The sequence below is a fragment of the Otolemur garnettii genome, unplaced genomic scaffold (genome assembly GCF_000181295.1).
Source record: "Otolemur garnettii isolate 467f Iridium unplaced genomic scaffold, OtoGar3 scaffold00005, whole genome shotgun sequence".
In the NCBI taxonomy this organism is placed as follows: domain Eukaryota; kingdom Metazoa; phylum Chordata; class Mammalia; order Primates; family Galagidae; genus Otolemur; species Otolemur garnettii.
Window position 1 is genome coordinate 24,807,646 of NW_003852400.1, and position 20,120 is coordinate 24,827,765.

Consider the following 20,120-nt stretch of genomic DNA (forward strand, 5'->3'; position numbering starts at 1 on the left):
AAACCAAGAGATGAACCCGGACACTTACCACCATTTTATCTTTGATAAGCCTATCAAAAATATAAATTGGGAGAAAGATTCTTTATTTAACAAATGGTGCTGGATGAATCGGCTGGTGACTTGTAGAAGACTGAAACTGGACCCACACCTTTCACCTCTAACAAAAATTGACTCTCACTGGATAAAAGACTTAAACTTAAGACATGAAACTATAAAAAATTCTTGGAGAGAGTGCAGGGGAAACACTTGAACAAATTGGCCTGGGAGAATACTTTACGAGGAGGACCCCATGGACAATTAAAGCAATACCAAATATACATTACTGGGATCTGACCACACTAAAAAGCTTCTGTACTACCACAAACACAATAAGTAAAGCAAGTAGACAGCCCTCCGAATGGGAGAGGATATTTGCTTGTTATGTTTCCAACAAAGGTCTAATAACCAGAATCCACAGAGAACTAAACTTATTACTAAGAAAAGAACAAGTGATCCCATTTCATTGTGGGCAAGAGACATGAACAGAAGCTTCTCTGAAGAAGACAGGCACATGGTCTATAGACACGTGAAAAAATGCTTATCATATTTAATCATCAGAGAAATGCAAACCAAAACCACTTAGAGATATCATCTAACTCCAGTAGGAGTAGCCCACGTCACAAAATCCCAAAACCACAGATGTTGGCGTGGATGTGGAGAAAAGGGAACACTTCTGCACTGCTGGTGGGAATGCAAGCTAGTACATTCCTTTTAGAAAGAAGTTTGGAGATTAACATTTCTATAGTCAGAGGCAGAGGCTGAATAGAGCTATACAATTCCTCAAGTATAAGAAGGGTGTTCAAAATACCTAATGTCCATATACAATGGCAAATGCCTGCTATGACACACAGCCCTATGTCCTGTACATATATGTATCAGTCATAGACATGAGATATGAGCAGTGACAATTATTACTGTCAATAATTATATTAAATAGTGAATATGTGTTATAGGATTTCTCGATCTTACTGTGGCAAATCTACATCATCCACATGTATTTATGTCCTTAACTTCATATAATGAATCTTCTGTCCATAAGTTTCACTCGCACCTAGGAATATGTGATGTGTTGTTTCTGTCATTAACATTCACCAAGCCTCCGCTGTCATAGACTAAAAAAAAAAAAAAAAGATAAAAATACATCAACCCACATGCTTGTGAAAAAGAAAAAAGGTTCTTTCTCCTCCCCATAGTGATTTCCTCTCCTCCGCACTTTTCTAAATGTTGGGCTAAATATAGGTTTAAATGACTTTCTAAGGCATAACTTATTACATTCCAGGCTATTATCAACATGTTCATGTTCTCCTCAGATCTGTATTAATGGAAACTGGCCCCAAATGAGTTATTAGTTACAGGAGATAGTTTTAAGTTTGAACATATTTTTGCAATTGGTGACTCTAATACCAAAGAAAACTCGGACCCAGATGGAAATAACATAAGAACTAAAATATTTAGGTATGTTTATGTGTAAACATATGCACATTAACTAGAGAAAGGGAGAAATCAAAAACAGTAAAATAGGAAAATGCACATTTTGTTGTAAGGCTTCAAGAAACTCAGTTCAATCAGATCAAAAGTTCAGCCAACTTGATATTCCGTCTCACCAGGAGCAATAATAATTCCTTCTGTGACATAATCAAATTCCCAGACCCACTTAAATTTTACAGATCCTATATTTCATTGTTTCAAATCAAGCTTGAAAGGTTTATTTTTACATAAATGTTTATTTTAGAAACAAATATCTGTAGCAGGTATAAAGGGGAATCAAATCATTTTTTCAGATTAATATGAGGGTACATACAATTAGGTTACCTTGTCCGTGTTTGGAAGGTAAATCCAAGTTGCAGTTGAGTCCTTCACCCAGGAAATGTGCCACATACCCCTACATCATACCCGTTAGGTCATTACATTCCCATCTAACAGATGGTGTATTATAAAAGCAAGTAGAATACTATCTGTAGGAAAATGTTTTTACATCTATTCAAAAGTCATCAATTTAAAAACAAAGGATTATTAAGACCAAAAAAAAAAAAAATGACTCCAAAGTCATTGAGAGCACCACATGACTCTTGAAAGCTACACTTGGCCTTCCTGAAAGTGTCTTGAGCTCTGCTGATGGTAACCTGTTACCTGTAGGAGGGAAGAGGGAGCAGCCTAAATAATTTCTAGAGATTACATAAAGAGGAAAAAGGTACATACATTTGCTCTTCTTCCAGAAGCATCTCCATACATAGCTGCTTAACACTGAGTCACACAGCTTGTGAATAAATGGCAACTTCAGCAGAACCAGTGTGCCCAATTCTGTTCCCATCTGCTTCTCGCCACTCTTCTCTCTCCTGCTTCCCCTTCTCCTCCCCAACTCCATCCCAGTGGTTCCCCTCCCGGGATCCTCCCTCCATAGGACCGTCCTATATCCTAACTCACTTGTTCCCTTGCTGGTTTCTCCAGCAACACCTTTTCTTTCCTCATCCCTGCCATCAAAACTTCCCTGTCTTTAGAACTGCTCTCTCCGGGGCTTACTCTGCTCCTCTAGAAATGTAAGTAATAAACTGAGGAGGGATAATTGTTTGTGGTAAATTACTCCTCCAGGATAGCTGCATTCTAAAGGAAATGCCTAAACCTCCCTGTGGCTTTCCCCGGTTACCTGGGTGAACTCTCTTTATCTGCTATCTCTATGAAAGCACTTAAACATAGCAGCTTTCTATCTTGTATTATAGAACTTATGAACATATCAATCTCCATTCTTAGGCTCGGCACCCATAGCACGGTGGTTAAGGCACCAGCCATGTACACCAAGGCTGGCAAGTTTGAAACCAGCCCCAGCCTGCTAGACAATAATGATAACTGCAATAAAAAACAGCCAGGTATTGTGGCGGGCGCCTGTAATCCCAGCTATTTGGGAGGCTGAGGCAAGAGAATCACTTAAGCCGAAGAGTCTGGGGTTGCTGTGAGCTGTGACACCATAGCACTCTACCCAGGGCAACACAATGAGACTCTGTCTCCAAAAAAAAAAATCTCTGCTCTTAGATTATAAGATACGTATGAGAGAATAGCCACAACTGATCTTAAATCCCTCAAACACCTGGTGGTGATTCTATTGAATTGTACCAACCCTACACAGGCAATCCCTGAGTTACAACATCCAACTTACTTACGAACAGCTCACACTTACAAACAGAGGCTGTTACAGGTAATAGGTAAATGTACCTGTTCCAACTTACGTACAAATTCAACTTAAGAACCAATTTATACAACCTATTTCATTCGTAACCCAGGGACTGCCTGTAAATAAAGCCTGATGGAGAAAGCTAAGCACAGGAGAGAAGTAGGTTTCTCAGCCACACTCCTTAGGCTGCGCCCCACCCTGCCGTGCATAGCATCAACTCTGGAAGCATTTTAGTGGGTTGGGTGGACATTGGCCTCTCTCGCCCCTTCCTTCCCTCCACATGCAGCATTTACATATGCAGACACGAAGCTTCTCTTCTCCACCTAGTAGAGAAGACATTCCATGTTGGGGGGATGAGAGGGAAGACAGTCAGGGACAGAGGACTAGGAGGCAACGGGGTCATTAAAGGGCCTACAAGAGAAGATTTCAAGAAAAAAAGAGGAGAGAGTGAAGACAAAATATATCTTACAACTTTCCCACTTCTAACAAACTATTGAAAATGATATAAAGTAAAGTGAAAAAACAAATGCCATAAAAATTACCAAATCATTCCTCTGCATTCTTAAGCTATTTGGCAAGATGATGTCCAAGAGGCTACTGAGTCATGGTTTTCCTGGATGTGAAGAATGGTGTGATAAGAAACTGCTCTCAAAGGGTGGGTCCGTCACTTAACTTGGGAAAATAAAGTTCACAGGATTCCAATCACAGGATACATCCCATCACATTAATATGCTGAAGGGAGTGCTGAAATGCTCTGCTATGCTGATTAAATTTGGGAGAGTCCCATTGTTAAGAGACAGGGTTCTTTGGAGGGAAGTTGTCAGACTCTAAAATTAAAGCCATAAGATTGAATGAGAAGACAATGGCTGTATATTGGTAGTTAATTGGATTAAGAAGAAGGGGGAGGTTGAAGAGAAAGAAGAGGAGAAAAAGAAAAGTGGAGGAGTTAAGAGGAGGAGGAGGAAAGAAATATATTGTAGAGTATCCTGAAGTATTTAAAATATTCCCAGAAGCAAGAAGTCTTGGAGGAATATAATAATATTTTGAACTGACTTAATTTTTTCTAGAAAATCCTACAAACTTTTAAAATATAGTTCATATTGTGACAGTGACCTTGAGGTAAGAATACCTTTTTAGCAAGCTTTTGTCTCTATGACTGGACGTTCCTAAGATAGAATTAGAATTTTTTTCAGCAGTCCTGCGGAGCTGTACTTATTTACATTCAGGTGAACTGCTGTCATCACTACTGTGTTCAAGCCCAGAGGATGAACTTTCCAAATCATGATCTATATCATTTTCTTTTTTCCCTTCTTCATCCTCTTCAGGGAAACGTCTGTTCCTCAAGTCAAACTTGTGAATTGCTTCTTCCACAGAGTTCTTAGTCTGCTCAGAAATACACACCTCAATGTCTTTGGAAGTCAGGGGCCTCTCCAGGAAGAGGTGAAGGGTGCTATCTGAAAACGAAAGTTCATTCTGTAGGACTTTTTGGAGGGAATCTTCCAGTCCCTACCAATGCTGATCCACATGCTGGCGATTGTTCAGGTTGAAAACAGGTTTTTAGATGGAAGTTCTGCCACTTGTACGAGTAATACATTACCTCGGAGTCTCTGTCTCAGCCACCCAAATTCTCTGAATCTTCTTTATACACAGGATGTTTTCATTGGAAAACACATGCTTTTAGCATGAATACACATCTCATTGTCAATATAAGAATGCCAAAAGTTCTCCTTCTTAATCCAAGGATCTCAAACCCAGACACTTACAAATTCCTCTTTTTGTTGTTCTGGAAACCTCTTCAGCACCGGACACAATCAGTAAGCATCTCCTTCCAGCCAGGCAGGCCAGAGCAAGGGTAGGCAAGGCTAGAAAACGTTCAGTATCAGCGGTTGTTACTTGTTGCTTATCTGAAGACAAAAGAAGGATCTTATAAAAATTAATACATTTCATTTACCCCCCCAAAAAATTTTTTTCCAAAATTTAGAAAAGAATGCCAAGCTGCTAATTTCAGAATTAATTATTCATTTTTTAAAAATCTTATTTTTAAGCATGCACATGAAGATTGGTATAATTTTTTTTTTTTTTTTTTTTTTTTTAGAGACTCACTCCATCACCCTCGGTAGAGTGTTGTGGTCTCACAGCTCACAACAACATCCAACTCCTGGGCTTAGGTGATTCTCCTGCCTCAGAAAGATTGGTATAATTTTAATAAAATATCTTTTTTGTTTCTTTTCAGTGGACCAAAGCTTGGATGCCTTAGATAAGCTACTTTGAACTTCAAATTTCAGATGAGGCAGCATTTTCTAGAGGTAATTACCCAAGTTTCTTCTTTGATGAATGGAAAAGAATATCTCTGTGAAACTAACAGGTGGGTATTTTTTCACATAACTGGATAACTTGTTGCTTTAATTAAATGCCTAATTGGGGAGAAACAGGATTACAAAAAACAATCATTTCATTTTAACTAGAAGTTTAAAAGTTACTGTATTTTTTAAAAGTCTTTACAATGCTTGTTTCAAAGAACAAACAGATTAAAAACCCCAGAAAACTAAGACTCAAGAGAAAAATAATTAAATATAGAGTGAGAACGATTTAATTTGTTCTTTTTATGCTTTGATCTAAATCATTATTAAATTTTTGTAAGTATTTTGAAAAAATATATAATTCATACCTGTGGTAAAGACAAGCCTACTACTTTGAAAATGCTAAAGAGGTAGTTTTCCTACATGGTTACTAGGTACAAGAGACATCATACTTGTCACAACCCTGGCCACTCCGCTCATAGAGCTCAAGCATTGCAGAACACTTGGAAATAGGAGATAAAAAAGAAAAAAGGTTAGGAGAGCCCTATAGTTGAAAGGCAAGGAATATAGTCTCATGTTGTAATTAAACTATCTCAGTAGAGGTAAGCAAGAGCTAACAGGGAAATTATTAATCCAGGCTTTTATTCATTCATCTATTAATCCTCGTATTCCTCCATTCATTCAGTCAGCTACTATTTGTTGAAAACCCTCTACCTAGTAGGCCCTGGCAATACAGTGCTGAATAAAGCAAAGTCAGTCACAGAACATATATTTTTCATTGACTAATAGGGTTTTGCTTCTGCTAGAAGAGAGATTATGAACGAATCATAAATTTTCGTCTTGTCATTAAATGCCAGAATCTTATTTAACCCTCAGGGATGTTCATTGGACTTGGTGTCAATAGGAATGCAATAAATTGACGTTGTAGCAGAGTGTACTGCCATTAATTATAACTGGCCTGCCTCATAAATATTTCAGAAACCGTTCTTTAGCTGAAAAGGGGGAAATAAACAGAATTTCAGAAACATTTTTTAAACTGAAAGATATATACAAGGGATTTATTTCCTACTCAGTCTCAAGCAGATCACTTGTGAATGGTAATGGTGACAGAGAATTACCGTCCTTTGTTCTATGTCCCTAAGGATTTTACACTTTAAACGCTGAGTTTCAGAACAAGCAGAAACCAGAAACAGGAGAAACTCTTTTAGAGATCATAAATAAACAGCAACAAGAATATATTTTATAAACTCTCAAGCTGTCACAACACTCTCTCACACTGTCTCCCAGACACACTGCCTTTCTACCTGATTTTAAATCTCATCTGCCTTTTAATTTTTATTGAAAGGTTATTGTTGGGTCGGCGCCTGTGGCTCAAAGGAGTAGGGCCCCATATGCCGGAGGTGGCAGGTTCAAACCCAGCCCTGGCCAAAAAACTGCAAAAAAAAAAAAAAAAAAAGAAAGAAAGAAAGAAAATTTATTGTCATAAAATATTTTTTTAAGCTGCAGATAGGCAAGCTGCCTTCCATCCTGTCAATTTCTTTTTTTTTAATTAAATCTTTCATACATAGATCATAAATACATTTCTGCCATTATAGGATTCAATGTATTGATTATTTGTACAAATTGGAATGCTTACATCCTACTAATTTTAATGAGCTTAACCTTCAGACCATCTCTACTAAGTGAAGCTAAAAACCTAAGGCTAGAAAGTACTCACTGGTGTTTTTTAATCTGAAGTACTAACAGTGAAAACAAATGTGGTATCTCCATAAGCAGCCTCACCTGCCAGTTTGGGCTGGTTTCCAGTTATACGGGATGGCCATAAAGTTCCGCGTGAACTTTACGGCCACCCTGTGTATATGACTAGACTTGTCACAGCCCCAACAAGGTGCTTTGCTGTCCCTTATGTGGGATCCCCCGTTCCTATCTCTCCTCTTTTTCCTGTACTCTTCCACCACGTGGAGGGGCCTATTCCTCCCTCTCCACACATCCAATTTCACAACTCTTTCTTTTTTCAAAGTCTAACTCAAATACTACTGCCCATGGACCCGAGGTCTGGGCCTGATCAGGTTAACAGCGATTCCTCTATTATCTATGAATACCTGCAGCATTGCTTTCTGTACTTTGATGCTTGTGTCCACACTTTGATATTTGGCCAACTCCTGGCAACATCTGTTCTTCAACAGGAGGCACTCTTTCAGTCAATTAATGAAATGTGATGGCACAGAAAGAGGACTCAATGTTTGCATCAAACTTTTAGAATAAAAGTAAGCATCCTCATATTTTCAGTAAATGCCTGACTTTTCTTTATCTTTCACCCATTTTAAAATCTGACTTTAGAACCCAACAGCAAATATTGAACCTAAGAAGAAAAGGGTCCTCTGACCTTGTTCCAAGTAGTTTTTGTTCCAAGTATGATCTAACTTAACCATTAAATTATTCGAACTAGACTTGCCCTAGGAAATTATGGAATACACAATGTTGGCCCACAGAGCATTCCACTTTTCATTTTCAACCTAAACTATGAGTCACTCTTCCCAGTGCTCACAAGGTAGAACACCTGCTTTCAAGATATGATAAACTTACTAACCCACTCTCCTGAGTATATGACGAGTCTTAAGAACCAGGAGAGATTCTTTTCTCTTTGCCTGGTCCCAGATTAATTAGTAGATTTTTTTTTCTGGAAAACAGTGAGTAAATATTCAGATCTCTGTTAGAGAAACTTTAGGCAGAATGGGTTTTCAATAAAATCTCTCTGCTTGCTGCCAAAGACAGCATTGAAGAGCAATACAAGCTAAGATAATTTGAGTGCTTGCTTGTGCTAACCCATTTAATTGTCTCAATCCTACTTTTAATTCCTATCGGGTCTTGTCCCACCTAGTTCCAATTTATTCATAACACAGAAACTAAGGTGCCTTTTTAAAACCACAAGTCAGATTTAGTCATCAATCTGTTCAAAATCCCTCCATGGTATCCAATCTCTCTGAGAGTAAAAGTGTTTACCATGGCTACAAGATACTCCAGCATCCCTCTCTGACCACATCCGCTACAGCATTGCCTTTCCCCCACTTCACTGCAACCACCCTGGCCTCCTCACTGTCCTTCAAACACAGCAGACATGCCCCTCTGGGCCCCAGGGCCTTAGCACCAGCTGCTTCCTCTGCCCCGATGGCATCTTCCCAAAGAGACCATACTTTCGAACATTGCAACTCTCATCCCCACTGCTACAGCATTCCTTTTATTCTGCTCCAGGCTCCCCCTAACAATTGCTATCCTCTTGAACACTGTGTTATTTGTTTCTTGATGAACTTTTTTATATTTTTTAGCTATTGTTTGGCTTTGGTTCCCGCTCTCGAATGTGAGCTTCACAAGCACTGGGGCTTGCCTCTATTTTGTTCACTTGAATTTCTAATGTTAGTGCAGTGCCTGGCATTTAATAGGCACTCAGGAAACATCCACTGAATGATTGCATGAAGGAAACTGAGGCACCAAGAAATGAAGTAATTTGTCCAAGAACATTTAGCGAATAAGAGGCTAAAGTGGGATTTAAATGCTCTTGCATAATTCATCCTCTAAGTAGCTGCCGAGAGACTGTCAAAGGCTGAATTCCTCAGAAGCAAGACCTGTCTGCCAGGATTCACATGCAAGAGGTTTACTAGGGGATGTTCCTAGGAGAAACATTTTAGGGAGTGAAAAAGGGAGCAGGCAGGGAATGGGGGGGGGTCAAGGAAGAGTGAGATCTCAGGCAAAATCCTGAAGAGTGTGGCCTCTGCTGAATTTTATGGGGAATCTATGCAGTATAATTATACCCCAATTCGGAGTGGTCCTATGGGGACCAAAACCAAGGGAGCTGAGCTTGTGGCCCCTCCTTTTGCAGTCACAGGTCCACGGCTGGGAGACGACTGGGGTATGCTTCTCAGGCTTGCACGTCCAGCTATCTGTACTTAACAGCAAAGCTGCTCAGTACCTTGATAGCGTTAGGGGTTTGAAGCTGGGTGTCAGAAGGAAAAGCGCATCACAAGACAGGAGGGTGCAGGGGTAGGAGAGGAGTGAGGCACTGATGGGTCTGCTACAGTGTCTCTTCAATGTCTTCATAACACTTAAAATCATACCCTAACTCCATATCACCACCTAAGACTCCGCATAAACTAGTCCTTGCTAAAAGCCTTCCAATCACATCTTGCACAATTATTCCCTTGCTCATTGTGAGCTACTGGCTCACTGGCCGCAGGGTCTTTGCACCTGCCATCTTCTCTATTTGAAATACTCCTCATCTAACTCTTCACATGTCAGTCTGCTTTCAATTCTCTCACATGCCATCCAGTACATCACCAAAGACACCTTCCTTAAGCACTGAACCATCACAATCCTGTTCATTTCTGAAAAAAATACTTGTCACATCTGTAACCATTTTGTTCCATTTATTTACTCATTTATTTTTGATTGTTTCTGTCTTCCCACTAAAACATAAGCCCCCTCAAGGGAAGAGCAATGTCTTTCCACTTGTGATATCCCTAGTATAGGAATTCAACATTTTTCTTGAGTGAAAAGAAACATGAGGTGAGAAGTCACTGGCAGTGCCAGGTCATAGCTGATCTATCTGCCCAAGTCTGTTTGAGAAGATCTTCGAAAGTTAAATTTATCCAAATAACAAATAAATGTAGAAGGATGAAGAACATTTCAGTGTGATTAGAATTGTCATGTTTGTTTATCTTACAGGGGTACAAGTGAATATTTCTAAGAGTAGAATGTGAACGTTTAAAACAATAACTGAGAAAATGACATGAAGGCTGTGTTGACCAGTTGGATGGAAGTATTTCAGATTGTATGTGAAAACCCCACACTGTACCCCAGAAATGCATTAATGTACATAGTTACCATTCAAAAAAAAATTTAAAAAAATAAAAAAATTAAGAATTGTCATGTTTGAATTGTCATAATTAGAATTATCCAGATAGTTTGGATATCCGCAAAACGCAGCCTCTCTTCACCCGTAAAGAAGACATCACTTTAAGCACACCAAGATGCAGGCTAAGATCGAAAGCTGTCATTAAAAAGGCAAATAGAATTTTCCTGGATTAGTTAAAATTACCCAAGAACTAAAAGCAGAGCCAGCCTACAAGGAAATCTAGAAAAAGCTATACTCCCCAACATCCATCAACTTTCCAATTTCTCTCTTATGAATTGAAAGTGTACCAAATGGAATAGAGAACTATCACTTTTATCTTTTCTTCTCTCAACAGTAAAGTACAAATAACCTTCCTCCAAAACATCAAAACAAATAGTAATTTTCTTCTCTCTTTAAAAAGTAGACTGCTTTGACAAACACAAATTTTATGACAGATGCAAACAAAAAAATAGAACGTGAATTTTAATTGAAGAATTCTTTAAAGTCAAAACAAACTTCCAGTTTGTTGTTTTAACTAGAAAGTTTACAAGATTTTTTGATGTGTTGTCTGATTTGCCACCAATGAAAGAGTTCCCAAAGTAGGAAGTTCATAGATATTTCCAATTCCTACGGAAATATCTGTGAACTTGGAAGAAACATGTATCTTCTAATAACATAACTAAGAAATCTTATGTGCACTTAGATTTTAATTTTTCTCTTCTATCCCAGCATGGGCTGCATGTAGCAACCAGGCTCCTCACGCAACTGCTGCTGTTCCTTATTGTGGCTTCCAGGCTGTGGCTTGTCCCTGTGGCCTATACGGAGTCAGAGTGGCATTTTTGTGATAATTCTGAATTATAATAAAAACGTCTTTTTATGTTTTCTTAGATTAGACATTATCTTTCCAAGCTTATATAAACATGCAAAATCCTGAACAATCCAATATTTCTTTATACCAATTTTTTTTTTAAATAGGAGGGGCATCTTCTAGGGATATAATTAGAAAATATTTTTACACAGCACTTCTTTTCCATTGCTTTTATTATTTGTTTCTCAGAGTCATATAACAAATGTACACGCTGGTTATAAGCAATGCTCCCTAGCCACAGGCCTGTCCTTCACCAGACTCAGTTCTCAGCTGTTTGTTTCAGTGTTCTGCTATCTCTGTTTTTGTTAATGTTCATTTATTTATATCTTAATATGGATATATTATTAACATACATTAATATTTTATGTTATATGTATTATTTATATATGTTAATTACATATTTTTATTTCTATGTGTGTTAATCTTTTATTAATATGCCTATATTATTTATAAGCATACTTGTTAATGCACTCCATGAGCTCTTATCAATTCTCAATTCTCCGTATTTTTCATTACTTTCTGCCATGCTGATGAAGATTTGTGTCCCTCAGCAATCCCCTGCCTCCCCTTCCCTCATCTTCCCAATTGGCACGGCTTTTTTCTTTCTTCATCAGCTATCTTTCCCTACCACTGGATTCCTCTTGTATCAACTGTTAGATACCAATTTTTCACCCCCCATTTAGTGACATTAAACTACTGGCCTTTCTATTCTTCTTTTTGGGTCTCCCCATCCCACATTGCCTATCAACTTCCATCATCCTTACTCAAAATTATAGTGTCAAGATAGATAACCATGTTCAGTTTATTCTATAGCCATAATCAAGGCTTCTGTGTTCCTGTGATATATTGTTCGAGAAGTTAAAAGTCAAAAAAGGTTTGTTTCATTATGACTATCTATGTGTTTTCTAATGCAGAACAATCATTAAGGTGATATTTCTTTTCTTGTTCTTCTCTGGGTGTATCTTTGAGTTTAATTGCCCTATTCTTTGCCCCCATTTTTAGAAAAATATCTTCACTTGTAATGTGAGACTTTTGATGTCCTGGAATGCACTTATTTTCTTCACAGAAAAGACTATTCAGAGGTTCATTTTGGTCTTAAAAGTTATTATGTGATTGATATGTTATGGCCAAATAAAGTTAAGAAACCCGTAAACTTAATTCTTCATTGGCTTTTAAATAAATCATAAAAATCTTAATTTCTATTTACACGTGTAACATATTTGCACAATTATTTTTAACATTACTTTTGGGAGATGTTTATCCATTTGCAAATTTAATTAATTAAACCTTGGGATATTTAAACTTCATTTATAAATTTAGGATTAAATATTAGTTACCCACTTCAAAAAAAACTCAACTACTAATTTTTATAAATCTAATAAATTAAACATAAATGTAGTGAACCTTGAGTTTTTTCAAATACTCTAATACTATATATAAACTTGTAAGATTTCATTTTAAAAATCAGTTTAATTCAATTATAAGTTTCAAATTTGTGTCACACTACTGTCACTCTATCAAGCAGATGAAATTACAAATTTGCATGGATTCCTTAAGGCAAAAAACAAAGTAACATTCTGGTCTTGATTCTTTTCTTATGCTTTCCACAAAAGAAAACAATTATGTCAGTCAAGACTTTACTCTTCCACAAAGAGTATTTGTGAATTCCTACCACAAAAATGATAATGACGTGAAGTAATAGGATACATGTGTTAATTGGCTAATTTTAACTATTTACCACGTATATACAAACACACTTACATACACATGTGTGTTATGACACCTGTGGTGTGTTTACAGGTATACCTCATTTCACTGAAATGGACATGGGAGAGGAGATTAATGTTTTCATGCCTGCTAAGACATCAGCATTCTGCAGCTTAGTTTTCTCTTTCAAGTCTGAATATTTAAGAAATACATTTTATAAAGCTATAGCACCATAGACGCCTTTCTTCTGATGGATGTGGGCAAAGTAATTTGAAAACTGGAAAGGATTCACCATTCCAGATGCCATTAAGTACATTTGGGATTCGTGGGAGGAGGTCAAAATATCAACAGTAACTAGAGTTTGGAAGAAGTTGCTTCCAACCTCCGTGGATGACTTTGAGGGGTTCCAGACCTCAGTGGAGGTAGTCAATGCAGATATGGTGGGAATGTGAGAAGTAGAGTTAGAAGTGGAGCCTAAAGACGTGACTAAATGGCTGCAATGTTATGACAAAACTTTAACAGATGAAGGGTTGCTTCTTATGGATGAATGAAAAAAGTGTGAAACCTGCTCCTGGTGAAGATGCTGTGAACCTTGTTAAAAGGACCCCCAAATGGGAATATTACATAGACTTAGTTGATAAAGCAGTGGGGTTTGAGAGAATTGACTTCAATTTTGAAAGTTCTACTGTTGGTAAGATGCTATCAAAGAGCATCACGTGCTACAGGGAAGTCTTTTGTGAAAGGCAGAGTCATTGAATGTGGCAAACTTCACTGTTGTTTTAAGAAATTTTGACAGCTACCACCACCCCAATCAATCAGCAGCAATCAACATTGAGGTAAGACCCTCCACAAGGAAAGACATTATGATTCACTGAAGGCTTAGAAGATCATTAGCATTTTTAATAATAAATTATGTTTTAATTAAGGTATGCAATTTTTTAAACATACTTCTATTGTACACTTAAGATATTACAGTATTATGTAAACATAATTTTTTATGCTGGGGGAAACCAAAAGTTTGTGTGACTTGCTATGATATTCACTTTATCGTGGTGATGTAGAACTGAATTCAAATATTCTCAAGGTATGCCCATACAAAACATCTTGTTGTACATGACAAACAATATACAATTTTACCTGTTGATTTAAAAAACATACATTAAAAAGTAAATATTAAAAAAATACTTTACTTTTAATCAATTCTGCACTAAATCATTTACATACTCATGGTTAAAAGATACTCATGTTCTCAGAAAATAATTTCTCAATTAACTGAGGCTACTTTTAGCCAAACATTTTACCTGGACATGAGATACAGAGCTGTAGACATTTGGGCTAATTATTATTACAACTTAAGAAACTATTATATCTTCTCAAGGAACTTTTGATATTGCCTTTTTATGCTTGAGGTTACATAAAATCATCAGATTTTGGCTGGGATACATCTGACTCTTATAGGGAACAAATGATGTAAAAAACTCTGAATAGCATCTACACCAGTGGTTCTCAACTTCCTAATGCCTCCTAATGCTGCAACCCTTTAATATAGTTCCTCATGTTGTGGTGACCCCCAACCATAAAATTATTTTCATTGCTACTTCATAACTGTAATTTTGCTATTGTTATGAATCATAATGTAAATATCTGATATGCAGACATATTTTCATTGTTACAAAGGGGTCATGACCCACAGGTTAAGAACCGCTGGTCTACACCATCAAAAGCTCATATCTCTGGAATCAAGTTATATACATTATCTAATACTTCAACTGACGCATACTGATTTATAAGTGTATAACTCCATTCAAATTCATTATTTATTTGGATATTTCATTTCATTGGCTTATAAGGCATGTAAATGATTTATCTGAGTGGAACATTAATTTGATGGAAGCCTACTTTCAGTTTGTATGTATACCCCACCACAGGATACACAATTCTCAAGGATTGATCCAGCTGAATTATGGATCCATTTCATTGTTTTATCTCACTACATGGTCATAGTTTTCAAGTCATTTTAATGACTTTCAAATTTCTCCATATCTCCATCTAATCAAAACCTTCTCTGGGGCTTCCCCCTGTCCTGCCATACTTCACGAAACCCATCATCCTTCTGTTGTAATCTGGAAGTTTGTTCTCAAAACTAATGTCCTCCTGGACTCTCCTTTCACTAATTTTCTTGGTTGGTTCATTTATTTCCTTGAATACCACATCTTCTCCCTGGGTTCCCTCATTTTGCTGATAAACATCCTCAAGTGACTCTCTAAAATAGGGGTGTCCAACCTGTGGACTGAAGGCCACATACTAATTTTGTGAGGACTTCTTTTGCTTATGTTGTGTGGTGTCAGATATCACAAAAAGTATACATGGAATTTGTTTTTGGGCTAATCAGCTTTCCTTATCATTTGTGTATTTAATGTGTGCCTCAAGAAAACTCTTATTTTTCCAATGTGGGGCAGAGAAAAAAAAAAAAGGTTGAGCAACCCTGCCTAAGAGATTGTGTATGGAAATAGATTTTCTTTTTTTATTTACATGTACTAAAATGTACAAATTCTGGCCTTACACATCATTGATAGTTTGACTGGGTTGAAATCATTTTCCCACAGATTTTGATAGGACTTCCTTTTATATCCAGTGTTTCTGATGAAAAGTCTAATGCTATTCTGGTGTGTGTCCCTTTACAAGTTATCTGTCTTTGTGTGCAAATTGTTCCCTTGCTTGTTTGCTTTTCATCTCTGTGTAATCCCAGTGCCTACTGTTTATACTAAAGATTTTGATATTTCTAGCACAATCTCTAGGAGGATATTTTTATTTCTATTGTCCTGAAGACTCAGGGATTCTTTCAGCCAAGAGGCTTATGCCTTCAGCTCTGAGAATTTTCTTGATTTACATTAAATAAAATAACATTTTATTTAACCCAAAGTGTCTAAAATATTATCCTTTCAATCAGTATAAAAAAGCATTTATTTAATAATATCGCCCCACTGCATTCTAGTTTCTCTTTTCCTGGAAATTTTCTTAGCCAGATGTTAGAATCCTGCCATTGATAATTTATTTTTTCTATATTTTCTCTTTTATTTTCCATAAATTATATTTTTATTACACTTTCTGGAAGTTTTTTTTTTTTTTTTAGAGAGAGAGAGTCTTACTTTGTCACCCTTGGTAGAGTGCTGTGGCATCATAGCTCACAGCAACCTTCAGCTTTTGGGCTTAGGTGATTCTTTTGCCTCAGCCTCCCTAGTAGCTGGAACTATAGGCAGCTGCCACAACACTTGGCTATTTTTTGTTGCAGTTTGGCTGGGGCTGGATTTGAACCTGTCACCCTCAGTATATAGGGCCGGTGCCCTACTCACTGAGCCACAGGCGCTGCCCTCCTTTTGTTTTTTTTAATTAGCTCAAACTCCTGAGCTCAAGTGATCCTCCCAGGTCCACCTTCTGAGTAGCTGGGAGTATGGGCATATGCCACGGCATGAAGCTTCCTTCCTATTAATTTCTTTTCAATTTTATTCATTTTTTAATTATATTTTGGATTATTTTTGCAGAGTTTTTTTTTTTTTTTTTTTTTTTGGCCAGGGCTGGGTTTGAACCCACCACCTCCGGTGTATGAAGCCAGTGTCCTACTCCTTTAAGCCACAGGCACAGCCCTAGATTATTTTTTCAATTTCAACAATATATTTTATTTAACCCAATAGACCTAAAATATTATCGTAAGTGAAAAACAGGAAAACATTGCATAAAACTAAAAACGAGGTTAAAACTTAACACTGCTGTTATAATCTTCGCTCTATTTCTTCTGGCTAGGACCAAATCAATTGGACTGCTGAGGCTGGAGCATAGCCCTGTTAGCGGTGTTTCCGTTAGTCATGTTCTACAATGCGAACAAGAATGGATTGGCTGAGAAGTGTCATTTGGATGAAAACCCCAAGTATGAAGTTAAAGATAAAGATACGTTCAATTGTTAAGAAAAGAAGAAGACTCACATCATTATCCAAGTAAACACATGCACTTTACCATATTCAAAGTCAGTGCTTAATAGTAAGAAAGGCAGCTCATTGTCCTAATTGCCTACGTGTTTTTTTTTTTTTTTTTTTATGTCTCCTCTCTTCAGTTTTTCAGCTGAACAGCAGATGCTGAAAAGTCAAAGAAGACTTGGGGACAGCCACTGCTCAGACAGGACTCCACAGTCTCCAATGCTTTGCTCCTCTTTCTCTGCAACCAGAAAGCAGAAATTGCAAATGACAGAAAACAAAAGCAAAATGCACTGCCTTCAAAAGAAATGAACTAGAGAAGCAAAGAGGAGAATGATAATGCCGTGGGAGCCGTCAGTATGTGCTGTATATTCCCCAAGCATTGCCTTTTATTTTGCTTCTTTTAGTATTTAACTTTGTACGATGTAAAGAGGATAGCTTGGTTTTAAATGACTCCCCTGCCCCTCCTCCCATGAAAGAGTTAAGAACTACTGATGACAAATGTGTCATCTGCCTGTCTGGCTGGCAAGGGAAGAAAAGTACTTGCATGCTGGTAAAGAAAGAAGCCAAGTAAAACTACAGCAGATCCAGAGCAAACACTAAGCCTGTACCAGGCATCTCGTAGACGAGAAAATGTAGTTTAATAAAAATGTCATTTTTTTGTTGTTCAAACAATTTTATTTATTGGAGTGCACAATTTTACAATTTTTAAATATGAAAATAAAAGTTTTAAAACCTGGAGGAAAAAGTCAAATGGCCTAGCTTCACATCTGGGTATCATCATTTTGGACTTCAGCATTCCTCAAGGACAAGAACTGGTGTTGACATAAGGATGAATCGTTACTGATAATACCACAGCACAGACTTTACAGTAGTTCCAGAGTATGGGGCGATAGCACACTGTAGAGCATGAATTGATCTTAGATGGATCTTATCTCCATCTACAGGTGGAGTATTTCTAATCTGACAATCTGAAATCTGAAAGGCTCCAATGTTTGAAACATCTTGGGTGTTGACGTGATTCCACAGTGGAAAATTCCACACCTGACATCACATGACAAGTCACAGTCAAGACACAGCTACATATCACATAGTTTATTCAGCATCTGAAAGGGAAAAAAGGCCCTGTCAGCCCCCTGTAGCTGCAATCTATCTATTCCACACATGCCCAGATGGCCCCTGCACAAGCATTCCTCAAACAGTAATGAAATGGCACATGTGTGGGCCAGATGGGCCATGGGCAGGGTCCCTGTCATGCTGCACATGGGGCCAAGACCTACGTGCATTACTCACTGCAGGGTTTTTTTTTTCTTGTTCTCTACTCTGTGATATAAAGAAATTGTTGAAAATATCAGCAAGGTCTACAGATAGCCCACTGAGTAACAGTGATAAGAGAAAGAGGAAACTCATTTATCTATAGCACAGAATCAAGCTATGGAAGAAACTGAACGGTGATGTAAGTGTGAACCGTCTTAAGGAAAATGTGGTATTAGAATGACCACCGTATGTGAATGACATGAGGAAACAGAAGGAAAAATTATTGAAGTTCTCTGCTGAAGGCGATGAACAGAAGTTAGTGAAAAATGGGAAAGCACAGCATAAAACTAAACATGAAGATCTTGATTGGGTACTGAAAGAGTAGACGGGTCGGGTACTGAAAGAGTAGACGCGTCAGTGTGGTGGTGAGCACTGCCACTTAATGGTACGCCGATTATGAAACAAGCAAAACTCTATCACGATAAACTGAAAAATGAAGGGAACTAGGAATATTCAAGAGGCTAGTTGAAGAACTTTTGAACAAGACATAGCATCACATTTTTAAAGATTTATAGTAATAAAAGCTTCTGCTAATCACAAAGGAAAGAAGGAAGTCATTGATGAGTTTGCCAAGGTCATTGCCGATGAAACTATGATGGCGGAACAAGTCTATGATGCTGATGAAACATGACTGTTTGGGTGTTATTGCCCCAGAAAGGCACTTACTGTAGCTAGTGATGTCACTGGTGTAAGGGTTCTTGCTAATGTCACAGGAAGGCACAGAGTCGAGTAATTGTGGCAAGTTCAGCGAGTGAAAGTGGGCAGGCTTAGGAAAGGCCATGCCGAAACAGAAGTGCACTCCTGAGGAAGGGAGTGGGCAGGCTGGAAAAGAGCAACTGTTTTCATTCATTGAGAGGTTGCTGCTTTTATCTGTTGAAGTCCAAGAAGGCAGGGTGGTCAGTGTTCATTCTGTTTTGACTCATAGTTTCTCTGTTTTTTTCACAATGGGGGTTAAAACGACAATGTTAATTTACTATAATTGTGATGTAATAGGGGAAAGGTCATTTTGTCCTGTGCAATGCTGGGAAATTAGTGGCCCTTCTCTTTAGGTCTGTTCATTCAAGGGCTGTTTGTTAGAATCAGCTGACTAACTTTTCTATTCCCTCCTCCCTTGTTTATAATTAACTGACCACCTACTCTAACAATGAGATGAAGAATTAAAGATGCAAAACATACTGTGTGCGGATGTACTCATACAGCAGGCATGCATCCATGATAAGCCAAAGCTTGCATCTTCACTCTTTTTAAACAGTAATATTCTTCTTTCTTTGAGACAGAGTCTCACTCTGTTGAGTATCACTCCATTGCCCAGGTTAGATTGCTGTGGCCTTGGCCTAGCTCTCACTAACCTCAAACTCCTGGGCTCAAGCAATCCTCCTGCCATAGCCTCCCAAGTAGCTGAGACTATAGGCACCTGCCACAACTCCCAGCTAATTTTTCTATTTTTATAGAAATGGAGTTTCTCTCTTGCTCAGGCTGGTCTCAAACTCCTGAACTCAAGGGATCTGCCAGCCCTGGCCTTCCAGAGCACTAGGATTATAGGTGTGAGCCACTGCATCTGGCCAAGGAGTAAATTTCTTATCATTCTATTATTATGCTCACAAAAAAACATGGGCTACCAGAAACATCTTTTCTGATTGGTTTCAAAACATTTTGTACCAACAACTTGCACTCACTGCAAGGAATCTAGACTGTATGATAGATAGCTCCTCCATTTATCCTCCAGCTGAAATATACTCATCAAAAATAATGTTTATTTTGGCCGGGCACAGTGGCTCATGCATGTAATCCTAACACTCTGGGAGATCAAGGCAGGAGGATTACTTGAACTCAGGAGTTAGAGACCAGCCTGAGCAAGAGCAAGACC

General features: G+C 37.9%; 1 pseudogene; it reads right to left on the bottom strand.

The window, feature by feature from the left end:
- Positions 1-1,080: 1,080 nt before the first annotated feature.
- Positions 1,081-19,034, bottom strand: LOC100962214 (annotated as a pseudogene).
- Between the last annotated feature and the right edge of the window lie 1,086 nt (positions 19,035-20,120).